The following is an 18,076-nucleotide window of genomic DNA, read 5'->3' as shown; positions in this document are numbered from 1 at the left end:
GGGAGAAAGCCATGAGTTCCGTGCTTTGCTTTCTCCTCCTCTGGAATTGCGCTGCTTTCTTAGGAGTTGAACCTTCTTTCCTTGATAGATGAACTTCGTCTTGGCTGGATATTTTGTTGATCTTCTGGGGGAGGGCCTGCTGTAGTTACTCTCAAGTGCTTTGCCCGAGGCGGGATTGCACCGCCCTCCGGACTAAGTAATCGGCTTGGGTTCGCTTTTGGGAGCTTCTGTTCCCTGAACGCTTTCCGTAGAGTTCCGGAGGACAGGAATGAAAATGGCGGCCTCCTAGTCTCCGGCCCGAATGAGCCTTGAGCCTGGGGCCCCACTCCTCAGTGCGCCCCCAGAGGACAGCACCCAATCACTCCCATATCCCCAGCCTCTAGCCACGCTCCGAGCTCACCCAGCCCGCGACCAGTTCAAGGTAACCCCTAGCTGAGAGTTCAGTCCTCGGCTCTGTCTCTGTAGCCGGCTTCTCTGTTCTAACACCTGCGAGCTCTGCGACACTCCGACACCCCCGATCCTTCTGTGACCCTGCGGGACCTGCGGTCACACCGACCCCGCGTGGGCTTCAGCCTGGGTTAGCCTCTGGAGCAACGTCCCTCAGTGGAACAGACTTTTAAAAGTCCTGATTTTGTGCTCCATTCCTCTGCTGCTTGCCGTGAGCCGGCCCCTCCCCCCGAGGTCTATCTTCCTGTCGTTTTAGATTCACTTCTCCGCCAGTCCTACCTTTCAGAAATTGGTTGATTTTCTGTTTCTAGGTTGCTGTTCTTCTTCTCTTCGATTCCCGTTGGATTTGTAGGTGTTTGCAATGTTTAGATAAGCTATGGAGCTGATCTCCTGCTACCTGATGTAGTTTCAACCTGCTACTTCTCCGCCATCTTGACTCCTCCTGTGCTCTGGTGTTTAATGAATATATTTATAATTGTTTTATTTTCCTGATGTATTGACCCTTTTATCATTATATACTGTCCTTCTTAGTGTCCTGTGACAATTTTTTTTTTTTAAAGATTTTATTTATTTATTTGACAGATAGAGATCACAAGCAGGCAGAGAGAGAGAGAGAGGAGGAAACAGGCTTCCCGCTGAGCAGAGAGCCCGATGTGGGGCTTGATCCCAGGACCCTGGGATCATGACCTGAGCCGAAGGCAGCGGCTTAACCCACCGAGCCACCCAGGTGCCCCCCTGTGACAATTTTTAACTTAAACTCTTTTTGTCTGATATAAGTATGGACACCCCTGCTTTCTTTGGATTAACATTTGCATGGAATATATTTTCCTATTCTTTCACTTTTAAGCTGTGTATGTCCTTAAATCTAAAGTCTGTCTTTTATAGCTAGCTTATAGTTGGATCTTTTTTTAATCCACTCATTTACTCTTTTGATTTAGAAATTTAATCCATTTATATTTAGAATAATTACTGATTGAGAATAATTTACTATTACCATTTTGTTTATTGCCTTTTGTCCATTTTACACCATTTCTGTTCACCTTTTCCTCTCATCCTATCTTCCTTTGTGTTTCTTTGATTTTTTCGTGGTGACATGGTTTGATTACTTTCTTCTTTTCTTCTTCTTTTTTTTTTAAATCTTCTATAGATATTTTCTTTTTGGTCACCATGGGCCTTATATATCTTATAACAATCTATTTGAAGTTGATGACAATTTAACTTCAGTCACATACAAATAGTCTATACTTTTATTTCTCCTTCTCTCCACACTTTGTTACTGATGTCACAAATGACATCTTTTTTGTACTGTGTATTGATTAGAATGCATTTATAGTTATGGTTATCTTTTATACCTTTATCTTTTAACTTATATAAGATGATTAAAATGTTTTATGCACTATTGTTACAGTATTTAAATATTCTATACTTGTCTATATATTTACCTTTACCAGAGAGTTTTATATTTTCATATTGCTCCTTACTATACTTGGATTTCAACTTGAAGGACTCCTTTTGTCATTTCTTATAAGGCAAGTCTACTGGTGATGAACTCCCTTAATCTTTTTTTTTTTATGTGAAAAGTCTTTAATTATCTTTCTTTTTGAAGGATATTATTGTATTCCTCAACTCCAGAATTTCTGTTTGTTTTTTTTAAATACTTTCTGTCTCTTTGTTGATTGTGGGAAGCCGCAGTAAGGCTTGAGACGAGAGCCAAACTAGACTCGGACTTGTGCCTCCTCCAATGTCTCACTCTCACTTGAATCATATTCAAGGCAGAGGATAACGGAGTTGAGTTGCATTTGAGAAAGAGCCTGTGCCATGTGCTGTTTGTTCCCCTACGTGACTTCTCACATGCCCTCTAGATATTTGACCTTCAAAACAACCCAGATGCACTCATTAATCTTCTAGTGGTTCTTGCTGTCCTGCTAGAAGCTATGAGATAATCTTTCAAGTGTGTTTCTAGTGGATGATGTTTACCATCCACCACCTGGCGCTGGTATGTCTGTAGTGAAAAATATTATGAAGCTGGTGTGTGAACCTTTAATCCTGCAGCAACACTTAGATAAGTCACCCTTTCACTGTAAGACTTCTATATACTCTCTTGTTTTTACTAATAAAGTGGCATTTGGTGGAAATCATCCCCGGTGCTCCTCCTGCCCCCATCTCTTTGTCTCTTTGATTTCTTTTCACCAGCCTCTTACCCTCGTGTTCCTGGTCGATTTGTCACGCGGGCCGTGACAGTTGATATTCTTTTTTATTCATGTGTTATTTTCTTGATGATGATTTTGAGTTCTTTAGGTAATTTATATATCTCTGATTCTTTAGGATAAATTTTTAGAGTTTTATTTTGTTCTTTTTATGGAGGCATTTTCTTAGTTTCTTTGTTGTTTTATAACTTTACGTTGGAATATGCAACAGCAGCTTCCCCCAGTCCTTATGATTTTATTTGGGGGAAGATTTTCATTAAACAACCTAACTAAAGCTTTTAGGGGTACCTAAAATCTTGTGAGGGAAGGTGTGGTTTCTCTAGGCTTGTGCAAACAATTTCCTTGGTGGCATGGACAGTTTCTTTTTTAGGAGCCTATAATCTCTTGCTTTATCTGGTGTCTATGGATGATACTGGAAATTCTCTAGTTCTACAGAAGTAATTGCCTAGTTCCCTCCTGTTCTTACCAGCTACCAGGTATTGAAATTTTGCTCGCTTCTTATCAGTGCCCTAAGACACGTGAACAGTTACTCATTCTTCAGGCAGTCATCAGAAAAGCAGGAACACTGGACACATGTTCCACTTCTTTTCATCCTTCATGAGGGAGAAGCTTTGACTTGTGCACTTTACCCACTCATGCCAAGCTGTACCAGCTACAGCAAGCCACTCCCCACCATTCTTTGCTTACAGTGGCTCCTAGGCATACAAACTAAGCTAGTTCCATCAGTGTTCCAGATTAAGTGAGACATAAATTAGGACCTTGGATAGCTTTCTGAAAAACCACAATGTTGTATGCACGAATGCCCTACTCTTCTCTTTCTCCCTGAGGGAAATGTAGCTAGTAGGGTTCTTCTTTCTCAGTGCTGTGCTATGCCAGCTTGGGAGAGGGGTTGAAGCTGGTAGAGTGAAATTGATCTTCTAATCCATCTCATTACAGCTGTTTTCAGCTTTGTGATCTCCTGGTGTTCTAAAATTTCTTAACTGGATTTGGGGATTATCTAAATGCCAATATTTTGGCCCAAATATCTTGTTAAATCAGTGTTTTTGTGGGGCGAGTAGGGCTGGGACTTCCTATTCCATCTTGCCGACCTTGTTCTCTATTTTTAAGTTATTTTATTGCTAGGAAATTCTTCCATTAGTGTCAGAAACTGTTATACCTTTCACCTGTATTAGTAGAGTAGATATCCATGATTTGAAGTGACCCGAATCAGGCTTCTGTGAATATCACCTCCCCCATTCTATCCATCTTTTATTCTCAGGAGCTTCCATTTTTTTAATATGATCACAATTGATTGTGTAGCTCTCAACCCAAACTGCATCATTGAGCCTATTTCTTAGTAAATTTCATTCTTGGAACCAGAGACAGTGTGAAAATGTCTCTTAGGTGAGTAAGGTCATAAGACATAAAACTTTGTAGTTATTAGACTTTGTGTTTTCTTCATGTGTAGAAAACCATCCTCAAGTGAGAAACTAATGAAGTTGACATGCTGAGAGGACCAGACATGAGAGATACAAAAACACATTCTTAATGGTGCCTGGTACCCCCTTGGGCTCTTTATCTGAGTCTTATATGGATTTTTATTGCTGATGTTCAAGAAAACTTCTGGGTACGTGGATGGCCCAGTCAGTTAAATGTCTGCCTTCAGTTCAGGTCATGATCCCAGGGTCCAGGAATTAAGCCACACATCAGGCTCCCTGCTCAGCAGGGAGTCTGTTTCTTCCTCTCCCTGTACCCCCAACCCCACTTGTGCTCTCTTTCAAATAAATAAATAAAATCTTGAAAGAAAACTAACTCTCATGGTTAAATTAGTTAAGTCTGAGATTAAATTAGTTAAATCTTGAGATCTGCATCTCAAACAGGCTTAACTAATGCAATTTTCATTGAACTTAAATCCCAAACTCCAATAGCAACTTGAAACTCATGGTTTTAAGTATTATATTGCATTGTTATGTGGTCTTAATCACGTTGTTTATTTCCTTCTCTTTTTAAATAAGTATAGTTGAATAAATTATTTAGTGCTGCTGCTTGTTTGTTTAGTGTTTACTCTAAACCATTCTAACCATTCTATAGCATGCCATCAAAAAGTTGCCTGGGGTTGTGTTGTTAAAATAGATACTTGACAGAGAGGAGTGTATATACACACTAAACTTACTATGACATTGTGTCTATAATTTCATACCCTTCACATTCTTCTATCTTCTTCCCAACCTGTATTTTTGCCAGATAAATATCAATGTTTGTGAAAATTATGTTTATAATCCTTTCTTTTCCTCCTTAGTAATTTTCTCTATGAAAAAGTTAACAGATTATTCTAAGACTCTTTTTGATGTGTGAGCTGTCCTTACTAAAGATGCATTAGTCTAACTATGGTTCTGAAAGTAACTATCATAACTTTTAATCTTTATCATTTTGTCTGTTTAATGGTTCCCAGATGGTTCTAGAATATGAGAGACAACACATCTATTATAGTGGAATAATGGTGTTCCTAATAGCACTGAGGCAAGGGCTCTTTGGCTCTGTAACTTTCTTATGAGAACATTAGTTGAGTCTATTTGGGTCAGAAAAATGAGACTACATTTCAGCTTGAGGAAGTGACATGTTGTTGTTGCCAGACAGGCAGTTTATTATTCTTTTCTGAGCAGAATACCCCAAAGATGCTTTTAGTTGTATTTCCAGATGTTTAATCATATCATCATAATGATGAACTATTTTAGAATACAATTACATAGGCAGCATCTTCAAGAATAAATAAAATGATAAGCTTCACTGAATTATCAAAGAGTTTATGGAAAATTTTTAAAATACAAAGCAATCTATTTCCAACTCCTTATAACAAGAAACTGTTCCAAACTTGGTGAAATCACACTCAGTATTAGAGGTCGCAAGGACTTTGAGATCACTTGATCGTAAGACTACACAGAGATAGTTTAAAAAGGAAATTACAAGTACACAGCAGGGAGACCTACTGTACTTCAGAAGTTCAGGGAAGGCATTCTGGAGAAATAAACTTTAATCTGAGTCCTACAGGATAAAGAAAGGGGAGGGTGAGAACATATAGCTAGCTGTGGTTTTCTAGGCAAAGTGAATATTCTGGCAAGCAAGAGAAGGTATTCAAGAAACTGAAAGATGTCAGGGTTGGCTTACCCTTAACAACTGTGTAGTCCTGGGTGACATTATTTAGTTTCTGTAAGTCTCAGAACGTAGTTTCTATAAGCTTCAACGTCTTCCATTGAGGAATTAAGATAATAATAGGGGTGCTTGGCTGGCTCCCTTGGGAGAGCATGTGACTGATAATCTCCGGGTTGTGAATTCAAACCCCTCCTTGGGCATGAAGCCTACTTTTAAAAACAACAACAACAACAACAAAAACACCTTAAAAATTTAAGATAATAATAGTACCTACCTCCTGGAATTGTCAAGATTAATTCTAATTCTTTCCATAATTGTTTTATCCCAGTGCCTTAGAACATATGTTTTCACTAAAGAATAACTTTGATGTGAAGAAATTAAAAGATTTTAAAAAAAGTTTATTTGAAAAAGCATGAGCAAGCATGATCAAGGGAGGGATAGAGGAATAAGCAGATTTCCCACTGAGCATGCAGCCTGATGTGGGGCTCAGTCCCAGGATCCTGAGATCATGACGTGGGCCAAAGTCAGAAGCTTACCCAACTGAGCCACCCAGGCTCAGTTTCCATTTCCCCAGAAATGGAAAGTATTTTTTTAAAAGATTTTATTTATTTATTTGACAGAGATCACAAGTAGGCAAAAAGGCAGGCAGAGAAGGGGTGGGGAGCAGGCTCCCTGCTGAGCAGAAATCCCGATGCTGGGCTTGATCCCAGGACCCTGAGATCATGACCTGAGCTGAAGGCAGAGGCTTAACCCACTGAGTCACCCAGGAGTCCCCAGAAATGGAAAGTTTTTAAATAAAGAATGACATGATCAGATTTTTAAAAATCGTTATACTTCAGGATTAGGATGGATTTATAGAGAACAAGACTAAATGTGGTAACATCAGTTAGAATAACTTCATAGTGATCCAGCTGACAGGTGGTGATGGTGTGGGCTAAGATAAAAAATAACAACAGAGGTATAGAGAAATGGATTAACAAAATTTGAAATATTTGGGGTGCCTGGGTTGCTCAGTCAGTTAAGCATCTGCCTTCCCTGGCTGAAGTTATGATCTCAGGGTCCTGGGATCAAACTCTGCATTGGGGTCTTTGCTCAGTGGAGAGCCGCTTCTTTCTCCCACTCCCTCTGTTCCTCCCCCTGCTTGTGTGCTCTCTCTTTGTGTCAAATAAATAAAATCTTTTAAAAAAAGAATTTAAAATTTGAAATATTAGATTTTAGTGCAGTATTAGGTGAAGAGTATAGGGGTGAAGAGAGAGAGAGAGTAGTAAGGGATAGTTCCCAGTTTTCTAAAATTTCCTATTGCTGCATAAAAAATGACCATAAATAGCAACTTGAAACAATATAAATGCATTATCTCACAGTTTCTGAGTCAGAAGTTGTCAGAGCTTAGCTGGGTCCTCTGCTCAAGGTCTCCCAAGACTGACATCAAGATGACAGTTCGGACTGCCATCTCATTTGAAGGCTCTAACTGAAAGACCCTTTCCTCTCAAGTCCTTTGGAACCTGCCTCTGGAGAGATAATACTACAGTTCCCTAATTCCGTTCATTTAGTGCTGGGCAGATCGTTATCACGATGGTGCAGCATCCACGGTGCCACTGCCATGAATGCTGGACTCCCAGGAGTCTCTCAAAGGTGTTTACTGGGCTTGAGTACACAAATGCAAACCTATCTCAGAGTATGAAGGCAACTGTAACTGAGGATGCATTTTCTCATCACATACATTTACAATTTAGAATTTTAGAGTATGCACATAGAACAAGACATCTTCTAACTATGTCTCCTTTTGAACACTAGGCAATTATCACTCCATTTTGGGAATGCGATCTCTTTGATGTTGGTAATCGCCCAGCTTTGCACACACTGCCGTAAGTGGGAATGATGGGCAAGGGGCCCTGAGCAGAGTGAGCAGAGGAGGAGATTCACTTACAGAATGTCTGTTCCTTGTCCGGGCAAGTCTCAAGAGCAACCTGGAAGAGCATGATGTCAAGACATTAGTTGCATTATATGCAAAATCAATTGAAAATACTTATTGGAAATATTGAAATACTTTGGATGTTTTAACCAACTGTAATTATTAAAAACAAAGTTCACACACGTGAACATATTGCATTTTATACCTAAAAAGAAAAAGAGAAAATGAATAAATTAAATGAATCTGAAGACACAAAGGATATTTTAATGTTCTACAATGGAATTTTAGAATTTTTCTCCTCAAGTGATGAATGTTCTGTCAGAACTCTTGTTCTAATTGGATAAATTTCATTCCTTATTGGGATGGAATGAAATTGAGATTTTGCACTATTTAAACTTGTGAAATTCTTAAAAGAATCATAAGTAGTGATAAGTTACATGAGTTTTGCCTTTTTGGGCAAGGGAAAAGGCATTTTGAATGAAAGTAAACAGTATCTACCAAAAAGGTGAGCTGAAATATTGACATATTTCAATGTAAAATGTAGAATTCAGTATATTCTCTATTTAGCAGAATTTGCTCTGAGTTTAACAGGTACTTTGACACTAAAAGATTCTATTTTCTCATTTAAAAAAGATCATGGTCTACATAGAAGAGTCAGTCAAAAGGACATCAGTTTTTAATTTATTTACTAAAAGCTTTAAAGGAGAGTACAGGCAATTTTATGAAAATATTTAAAAATGAGATCGTATCAAAAAAACATTCTTAGAGAAAAACATTATTATAGGTGCTGATACCATTAAGCAACTAAGGTATATGAGTATGATAATTTTCTGCTTTTTTTAAAAAAAGAGATCCTATTTATATATTTATTTATTTATTTGAGATTGAGAGAGATTGAGAGTGGGAGGAGGGGCAGAGGGAGAAACACTTCCTGCTGAGCAAGGAGCCCATTACAGAACTCTATCCCAGGACCCTGAGATTGTGACCTGAGCTGAAGGCAGATGCTTAACTGACTGAGCCACACAGGTGCCCAATTTTTCTGCTTGTTATTTCTTATGGCTCAGATAATCAATATAAAACTTTTTAAAAAACATTTTCTCTAGAATAAATTTTCTTATTTTTAGAGAGCAGTTTATTATTTAAAACAATTTTAAATTATTTAGAAATATTTTTTAAAGTTGTGAATAGAATTATTCTATATGGCCACCAATATAATAACCTCATTGGTTGGTCAATATGTGAGTATTTTAAAAATTATGTAATTTGATTCTTTTGAGACACTTTTTCACTTTCAAAAGTATCCCAGTTGAAACAATAAATTAGTTGATTATTCTGTTTGTATCTCTCTTCACTCAAGCCTCGCTGTTATAGTATCTAAAGGCGAAACAGCAGGTCCCACTTGTAGTTTTTACTCTCCCAAAATACACATGCCAGTGTGACACACAAGCCATTCTTTTCTTCTTCCTGTAGAGATTAGACTCTGGTTTTGTAGCCTCTTGTAATATGATGTCATAGTTTTATCAGTGGATGATGAGCTTAAGTGATGCATATCAGCTCCAGGCTTGATGCATATTTGGGAAGTCCTTCTATTTTCTTTTGTTCTATTGCTGACAGTGGCCACAACCCTCAGCATGACCTTGCAAACCCTCATTTTATACCTGGCAGAGCCACTCCCTGAAAGGAGTCTGTTGAGTCTGAATTTTCTAACAGTGCGTACCAACCAGAAAAACTTGCTATTCCTTGGGAGAAGATAATCACAAATGACAATACAGACAACAGGCTGATATCCAGGATCTATAAAGAACTCTTCAAACTCAACACCCCAAAAATAGATAATCATGTCAAAAAGTGGGCAGAAGACATGAACAGACACTTCTCCAATGAAGACATACAAATGGCTAACAGACACATGAAAAAATGTTCATCATCACTAGCCATCAGGGAGATTCAAATTAAAACCACATTGAGATACCACCTCACACAAGTTAGAATGGCCAAAATTAACAAGACAGGAAACAACATGTGTTGTAGAGGATGTGGAGAAAGAGGAACCCTCTTACACTGTTGGTGGTAATGCAAGTTGGTGCAGCCACTTTGGAGAACAGTGTGGAGATTCCTTAAGACATTAAAAATAGAGTTTCCCTATGACCCTACAATTGCACTACTGGGTATTTGCCCCAAAGATACAGAAGTAGTGAAAAGAAGGGCCAATGTTCATAGCAGCAATGGCCACAGTCACCAAACTGTGGAAAGAACCAAGATGCCCTTCAACAGACGAATGGATAAGGAAGATGTGGTCCATATATACTAGGGAGTATTATGCCTCCATCAGAAAGGATGAATACCCAACTTTTGTATCAACATGGACGGGACTGGAAGTAATTACACTGAGTGAAATAAGTCAAGCAGAGAGAGTCAATTATCATATGATTTTGCTTATTTGTGGAGCATAAGAAATAACATGGAGGACATAGGGAGATGGAAAGGAGAAGGGAGTTGGGGGAAATTGGAGGGGGAGATGAACCATGAGAGACTATGGACTCTGAAAAGCCATCTGAGGGTTTTGAAGGAGTGGGGCATGGGAAGTTGGGTGAGCCTGGTGGTGGGTATTATGGAGGCCACGTATTGCATGGAGCACTGGGTATGGTGCATAAACAATGAATTCTGGTACACTAAAAAGAAATTAAAAAATAAATAAAAATAAAAAAAACCCAAAACAAAAAAACCAACTTGGTATTCTTACCTAGTCAAGAAAACACTTCCTAGGTTTAACTCACTGAGATTTTGGAGTTTAATTGAACAGATACAGAAATGGGTATCTTTGATCAGAGTGCTGCAGGAATGAAATGGAAACTATGTGGTATTGTCCTTTTTTGTTGTTGTTTTTTAATAAGTTCTGCCCTGGAGAATGCAGAGCTTGAATTCATGACCTTGTGATCAAGAGCTGAGCTGAGATCAAGAGCTGGACGCCCAACCAAGCTACCCAGGCATTGCTATGGGGGATTGTCCTTGTGGTTGGGCAAAAGTTTGTAAAGAAATTGATACTGAAGGCTGAAAATATAGCCACCCATGTTTACCAGAGGTGAAGTGTTTATAAAATTATTGTTTACCATACCTGGAAGGCATACCATGTGCTAACTGTAGGATTTAATATATCTATGGAACTGTGGCTGCTGAGTTTTCCCTATTCTTCCCTTTCCCCAAAAGGAAGCTATCATGCCCTTGGTTGTATATTGGATATCTTCTACTGAATTTGGCAGATAATTTGCCTCTTCAGCTCACAGGTTCCTGCTCTACGTGGAGCCACATTCATAGAAGGTAGAAAGGATGGTTTATCATACAGACATCTTGAACTTATGAGCTGGTCCAGTAACCAGATAGCACTTTCAATTTTCACCCTGGTAGATTTTCTGCCTTCACTCCACCAGGACAAATTTTGTTGTCTTCTGTCCTACCTGTTATAAAAAAAACTCTAGGATTTCTGGTCACTCTTCATTTCCAGCACTTTGCCCATTTCCTCTGCACATCTCTTGTTTTATTCCCACCTCCCACCCCTCCTGTTACTGAAACTCTTCAACTCTGCCCGCTGGAATTCCTGGTCCATCATCAGTAATATCCTTCATGTTCTCAAACCCTTTTCCCAACTTTTCCCTTTATTTAATTATTTGCCCTAACAGGAAGCCGTTGTTCCATTGGACACTCTGTGAAGAGTGACTCTTCCTCTCACACTGCTTGCATCGTTGCAAGGGCTGAAGAGTGAGATTTGACAGCTCACCCCTCCTTTGTCTCAGGGGCCTGTGGACAAAGGGGCAGAGGGCAGGACAGAGGGCAAGAGGAAATTAGGCCAGAAGGGAAGATTCTACCTTTTCTCCAGAAGGATCCCTGCTTTGACAGGAGGAGAAAATGTTAAAAAAAAAAAAATTGAAAAGGGAAACCTATGTACATGTTAAGGCTAAATTTACAATAAAAAGTTAAATTTGTCAATTCCAACATTAAGAGCTATAACAAATGCAAAGTTGGTGGTTTAGCCCCCAGCCCTGAGTAAAGGTCGAAAGAGGCCAGGTTCAGTGGTGTTTACTCTATGCTAGTTGAGAGTCGGGGTTTGCACAGAACCATGCTAAGGGCCCCAGGGGTTCCTTCTTGCCCCTTCTTCCTCTTTCTTTCTTCTCCCACTCTAAGGGGGAAAGATGGGGGCAGGGGAGAATGATTGCGGTTCCAAGGCTTCTGAGAAAAAGCCAGAGGGAGGCACAGTCAGTCAAACTGAGGCATGGGCTATGAGGTCGTGGGAAATGAAAAGGGAACAAAATAAAACAGAACTGGAAGGACACCCAGTGCATAAAGCAGAAGCTGGGAGGGGGGCCTGGGGGTGACTTTCTTTGCTTCCATGCCTCCCTCACCTGCACCATACCTTCCCCCTCTGATGTCAGTCCATCAGACAGGGAGAGGGAGGGTCTCAGGCTCCTTCCCAAGAGGGTTCTCAGTTTTGTGCGAGACAGAATTCAAGAGCAAGCCTTTTCAGAGAAAGGAACAATGATTTATTAAGTCTAGGAGCGAGAAAGGAGCTCCTTCCCAAGGTAATAGTTTCTCGTCCCAGATGAGTAAGACGACCCCTCCCCCACTTTTTTGCCTCTTACAAGGGTTTTTTAAGCTTTTTAAAGTTAGCTAATGTCTAGAGAAGGGCTTACTCTTTAACTTTGGGTTCATCATTTACATTGAGCACTTAGTTTTTTCATTGTCTTAGGGTTGTGAAATTACTCACACGGAGCAATTTTAAGAATGTCTGGTCTTCATGGCTTTACTGCCAGAGGAAGTAAGATCTTGTGGTCTACCATGAGTTAGGATCTTGTGACTCTCATCAGGCCTGCCAGAGTTTAGGTTAAAGGGTCAGCCTAAAAACCAAAGTGGCTTAACTTTGGTCACCTTTTCTCTGGAGTCTCCCTTCCCTCCTGTCTTACTTGTAGCCAAGGGAGAGGAACAGAGAGAAGCCTGGACTCCTGCCTGAACTTAGCCTTGGGACAGAGCACTGAGAGAGGAGGGAGAAGGGCACTACTGTTCCACTCGCTCTCTGCTTTCCCTTCTTTCCACAGCCACAGTACCCTGATACCCATCCTTGCTTGAGATTGGTTAAAAACTGAGATGCAAAATCCTGGAGGAGAACACAGGCAGCAACACTTTGACCTCAGCTGCAGCAACTTCTTGCTAGACATGTCTCCAAAGACAAGGGAAACAAAAGTAAACTCGAACTACTGGGACTTCATCAAGATAAAAAGTTTTTGCACAGCAAAGAAAGCAGTCAATAAAACTAAAAGGCAACTGACAGAATGGGAAAAGATATTTGCAATTGTCTTTCCAGATAAAAGGCTAGTATCTAAAATCTGTAAAGAATTATCAAACTCAATACCCCAAAATAACAAAAAATCCAGTCAAGAAGTGGGCAGAAGACATGAACAGACATTTCTCCAAAGAAGACATACAACTGGCCACTAGACACATGAGAAATGCTCAACATTGCTTGGTATCAGGAAAGTACAAATCAAAATCACACGGAGATCCCACCTCACACCGGTCAGAATGGCTAAAACGAACAACTCAGGAAGTGACAGATGTTGGGCAAGGATGTGGAGAAAGGGAAACCCTTTTAACCTGTTGCTGGGAATGCAAGCTGGTGTAACCACTATGGAAAACAGTATGGAGTTTCCTCAAAAAGTTAAAAATAGAGCAACCCAGTATCAGGCAATTACACTGTTAGGTGTTTATCCAAAGGATACAAACATAGTGATTCAAAGGGGCACATGTACTCCAATGTTTATAGAAGCAATGTCTATAATTGTCAAAATATGGAAAGAACCCAGATGCCCATCAACAGATAAATGGATCAAGAAGATATGGTATCTATATGCATATATCTATATGCAATGGAATGTACTCTAGTAGGTGGGGCTAGAACAGACATATTACTCAGCCATTTGCAGAGGTGGATGGAACTAGAGGGTATTATGCGAAGTGAAATGAATTAAGCAAAAGGCAAATATATGGTTTCACTCGTATGTGGAATTTAAGAGACAAGACAGATGAACATAGAGAAAGGGAAAGAAAAATAAGATGAAAACAGAGAGGGAGACAAACGATAAGAGACAAACTGAGGGCTGTCTCTTAACCATAGGAAACAAACTGAGGGTTGCTGGGAGGGAGTAGGGAGATAGGGTAACTGGGTGCTGGACGTTAAGGAGGGTACTTGATGAAATGAGCACTGGGTGTTACATGCAATGGATTAACCACTAAATTCTACCTCTGAAACTAATAATGCACTAATTAACACTATATGTTAATTAAATTAAAACAACAACAACCACCACCAAGATGCAGGGAGGGAGCATGCAGGGCAGCCAGCTCCTGAGCGGGCAGTTGGGGGGGTGGGTGTGGGGGTCGTGGGCCTGGCAGCTGGTGTCCCAGAACCCAAGGGGGTTCTGGAGAAGAATCCAGGTGTGGGGGAGCTGCCTCTCACTGCCTTTCAGAGTTCTTTGGAAGGTTTTCATTTCCAGGGAGGAAAAGGGCAGCTTGCTGGCAGTTTGGGCTTCAGACCTGGCTTTCCTGGTTTCCTGTAACCCCCAACTTGGGGGGCCAGCCATAGCCCATCTCAGTGTTGGTGGCCATATGGAGGGTGGTGGTGGACCTGTGGGTGCAGTCCCCTCATGACAGGCACCGGAGGACCAGGCAGGAGGTGGCAGCTAAAAGCAGGACCACAGTCTCAGTCTCTGAAGGCTGAGATCTCACCGCTGGGCCCTGGGCACCGAGGTCGGCAGCATACACTCCCAGGCTGCAGGCCTACTACGTCAGCTGCTTATTAGTCATCCCATAGTTGCGATGGTGCCCATAACATCCTCTTTCGGTCGCAGGAAACAGGTTCCACCACCGCACTGGTGCCTGTAATGACCCCCGCCATAGTGGTCTCCAAAACTGAGCCAGGCAGGCTCCTGGCCTGAAGATGGGTTCCCTGTACTGCTCAGATCCATGATGGTCCCAGCTGAAGTGGCTCCTTGGTCTGGAGCACCACCATCAGTTTGCCCAGATTGACAGAGCATTGCTTTCTGCAATAGAGATGGGGATCTTCACCCATGGTCTTGGTGACCCCAATCCACCACTGTGCTCACCACCTGAGCTTCCTGGGCCATCATCACAGTCCCTGCCTTGGGCATCAACATGGTAGGGTGGGTGGACATGTTGACAACGGAAGAGATGGATGTCCCCTCCTGGGCAGCTGTGGTTGTCAGCGTTTGAGTGGTTGAGTGGCTCACCATAACTGAAGAAGAACCCACCTTCACAGTAGCTGGGAAGGTGGTGGTATCAGGTGTTATAGCCATGGCTCTGATGATGGTGGTGCCCTTTGTGACACCTAGCACTGTGGGCAACAAGGAAGATCATCTAGGTGGTGACAGCTGTGGTCACTGGCCGCTAGTTCAACTATCCCGCTCATCTCTGGGCTCTGATCATTGTTCCCTGGGCACTCTGCCCATTCTGTAATGAAAACTGCTTTTGATAAAGCAATGAATATCTTCAACATTGTAGAGCAAATGATCAGATGTTAATTGTTTTTCAATATGCACACACAGAATTTCCCAGCCCTGTTTACCAGGAAGACCATTTGTAGTGCTTTACAGTACCATCTTTGTCATAAATCAAGTGTTTGTGTGTGTGGGTTTATCTGGGGGCTCCCATTTCTGTCTCATCGTTCTGCCTATCTCTGCACCCAGTACCATAACTGCTTAGTCACTGTAGTTTAAAAATAAATCTTGATGTACATTGGAGCAAGTTCTACCACCTCTTTCTTCTCTTTTGGCTATTCTTGGTCCTTGGTCCTATATTCCAATAAAAACATTAGAACTTTAGAACCAGTTGACAACTTCACAAGTGAACCTATAGGGATCTTGAATGATAATTCACTGACTCTATAAATCAATTTGGAGCGAATCTTTACAGTATGGCACCTTCCAATTTATGGCCACCATATATCTTTACTACACCAATTTTTCTTTCAATGTTTTATAATTTTCTTTGTAGAAACTTTGCAACATATTTTATTAGATTTTTAAATTATTTTTAAAAGTTTATTTATTTTTATTTTTTATTATGTCTTTAAGATTTTATTTATTTATCTGACAGAAAGAGATCTCAGGTTGGGGGAGAGGCAGGCAGAGAGAGAGAGAGAGGAGGAAGCAGGCTCCCCGCTGAGCAGAAAACCCGATGTGGGGCTCAATCCCAAGACCCTGGGATCATGACCTGAGCTGAAGGCAGAGGCTTTAACCCACCGAGCCACCCAGGCACCCTATTTTTATTTTTAAGTAAAAGTTTATTTACTTAAAAGTCTATTTTTAAAAATTCCTCTGTTTTGGATTATTTAGAAAAAACTTAGTTTTATATATTAGTGTTATATAAAATAACCTTATTAAACTCAAATATTCCTTTTTTAAAAGATTTTATTTGTGTATTTGAGAGAAAGAATAAGCAGAGGGAAGAGGCAAAACAAGAGAGAGATGCAGGCTCCCCACTGAGCAGGGAGCCTGATTTTGCAGGGTTATATCCCAGGGCCTTGAGATCATGACCTGAGCCAAAGGCAGTTGCTTAACTGACTGAGCCACTCAGGCACCCCATCAAATATTCCTTTCTTTTTTTTTTCCATTTTATTTATTTTTTCAGCGTAACAGTATTCATTCTTTTTGCACAACACCCAGTGCTCCATGCAAAACGTGCCCTCCCCATTACCCACCACCTGTTCCCCCAACCTCCCACCCCTGACCCTTCAAAACCCTTCAATAACTATTTATTTGTAGATTATTTTGTATTTTTGTGTGTATAATCGTATTACCTACACAAAATGATTGTATTCTTGAATTTCTTTTTTTTTTTTAATTTTATTTGTTTATTTGAGAGAGTTCATGAGTGAGTGGGAGGAGGGGCAGAGGGAAAGGTGGGGGAAAGAATCTCCTATAGAGTCTGTGTTGAGAACGAAGTTCAGTATGGGGCTTGATTTGAGACATGAGATCATGATCTGAGCCCACACCAAGAGTTGGATGCTCAAATGACAGCCAACCGGGTACCCCTGTGTTCCTGCATTTCTAATCAATGTATCTGAATTCTTTTTCTTGTTTTACTGTATTGGCTAAGGTCCCTAATAGTACGGTGAATAGAGGGGAAGATAATGGGCATCCCATTTTGTTTCCCAACCTCAAATAGAAGTGTTTAGCATTCTGCCATTGTGTATCATGTTTTCATAGTTATGTTCTTTCAGACTAAAGAAACTTCCTCCTATTTCTAGTTCCTAAGAATTTTTAATGGTCAATGTTGAATTTTTTCAAAATTTTTCTGCATAGATTGAGATGATCCTATGAATTTTCTCCTTTATTTTATTCTAATTTACCGATTTAATTTTCTTCTGTATGAATTGTGTTCTTTGATTTTTTTTTTCCCCCCGAAGATAAGTCAACTTCATGTTTCTAGAATAAATTCAGCTTGGTCACTCATATCATCCTTTTATATATAAAATTTGGTTTTATTTGGTTTACAGATACTTTAAGAGTTTTGTATCTAGGGGCACCTGGGTGGCTCAGTGGGTTAAAGCCTCTGCCTTCAGCTCAGGTCTTGATCTCAGGGTCCTGGGATTGAGCCCCACATCGGGCTCTCTACTCAGCAGGGAGCCTGCTTCCCCCTCTCCCTCTGCCTGTCTCTTTGCCTACTTGTGATCTCTGTCTGTCAAATAAATAAATAAAATCTTTTAAAAAGAAGTTTTGTATCTATGTTCACACGGGAGATCAGCCTATTTTTTGTTTTGTAGTGTCCTGTTCAAGTTTCACAATCAAGGTTTTAGAGCTTTCATAAAATGAGCTAGAATTTTTATGTTCATTCCCTATCCTCTGAAAAAGTCTGTATAGGATTAGCATGGCTGTCTCCCTAAATGTTTGGTAGACACACTGAACTTTCTGGACTGCTCTGACATCAATGTGCATTCTACCCCCATACACTTGGAGAATCTAAGATTTTAGTAAAGGCTAACTTATTTACAGAAAATAGAACCCACTCTTGCTCACACGTGCCACTAGAAAAACGAGTCCTTGACTAATTGAATGATATTGGTGTCTTCCTTTTAAAATAAGTGTTTATTTATTTGATCCTTATTATAAGTCAGGCACTCAGCTAAGAATTTTACTCGTATTCTCTCACTTAATCCTTTAACAAAACTATGAGAACCTCCGGTTTGCTCAGAAGTCAGAGGCACAGAGAGGTCAGAATATTTCATGGAGGGAAACTCTGCGGGGAGGTGGAGGCAGGATTGTATCCCAGGCAGCCTGGTGCCAGAGCTTACTCCCCTCACCTCTGGCTAATGCAA

The sequence above is a fragment of the Meles meles genome, chromosome 14 (assembly GCF_922984935.1).
Source record: "Meles meles chromosome 14, mMelMel3.1 paternal haplotype, whole genome shotgun sequence".
Taxonomy (NCBI): Eukaryota; Metazoa; Chordata; class Mammalia; order Carnivora; family Mustelidae; genus Meles; species Meles meles.
The sequence above is the reverse complement of the archived record's forward strand: the minus strand, read 5'-3'. Positions refer to the sequence as shown.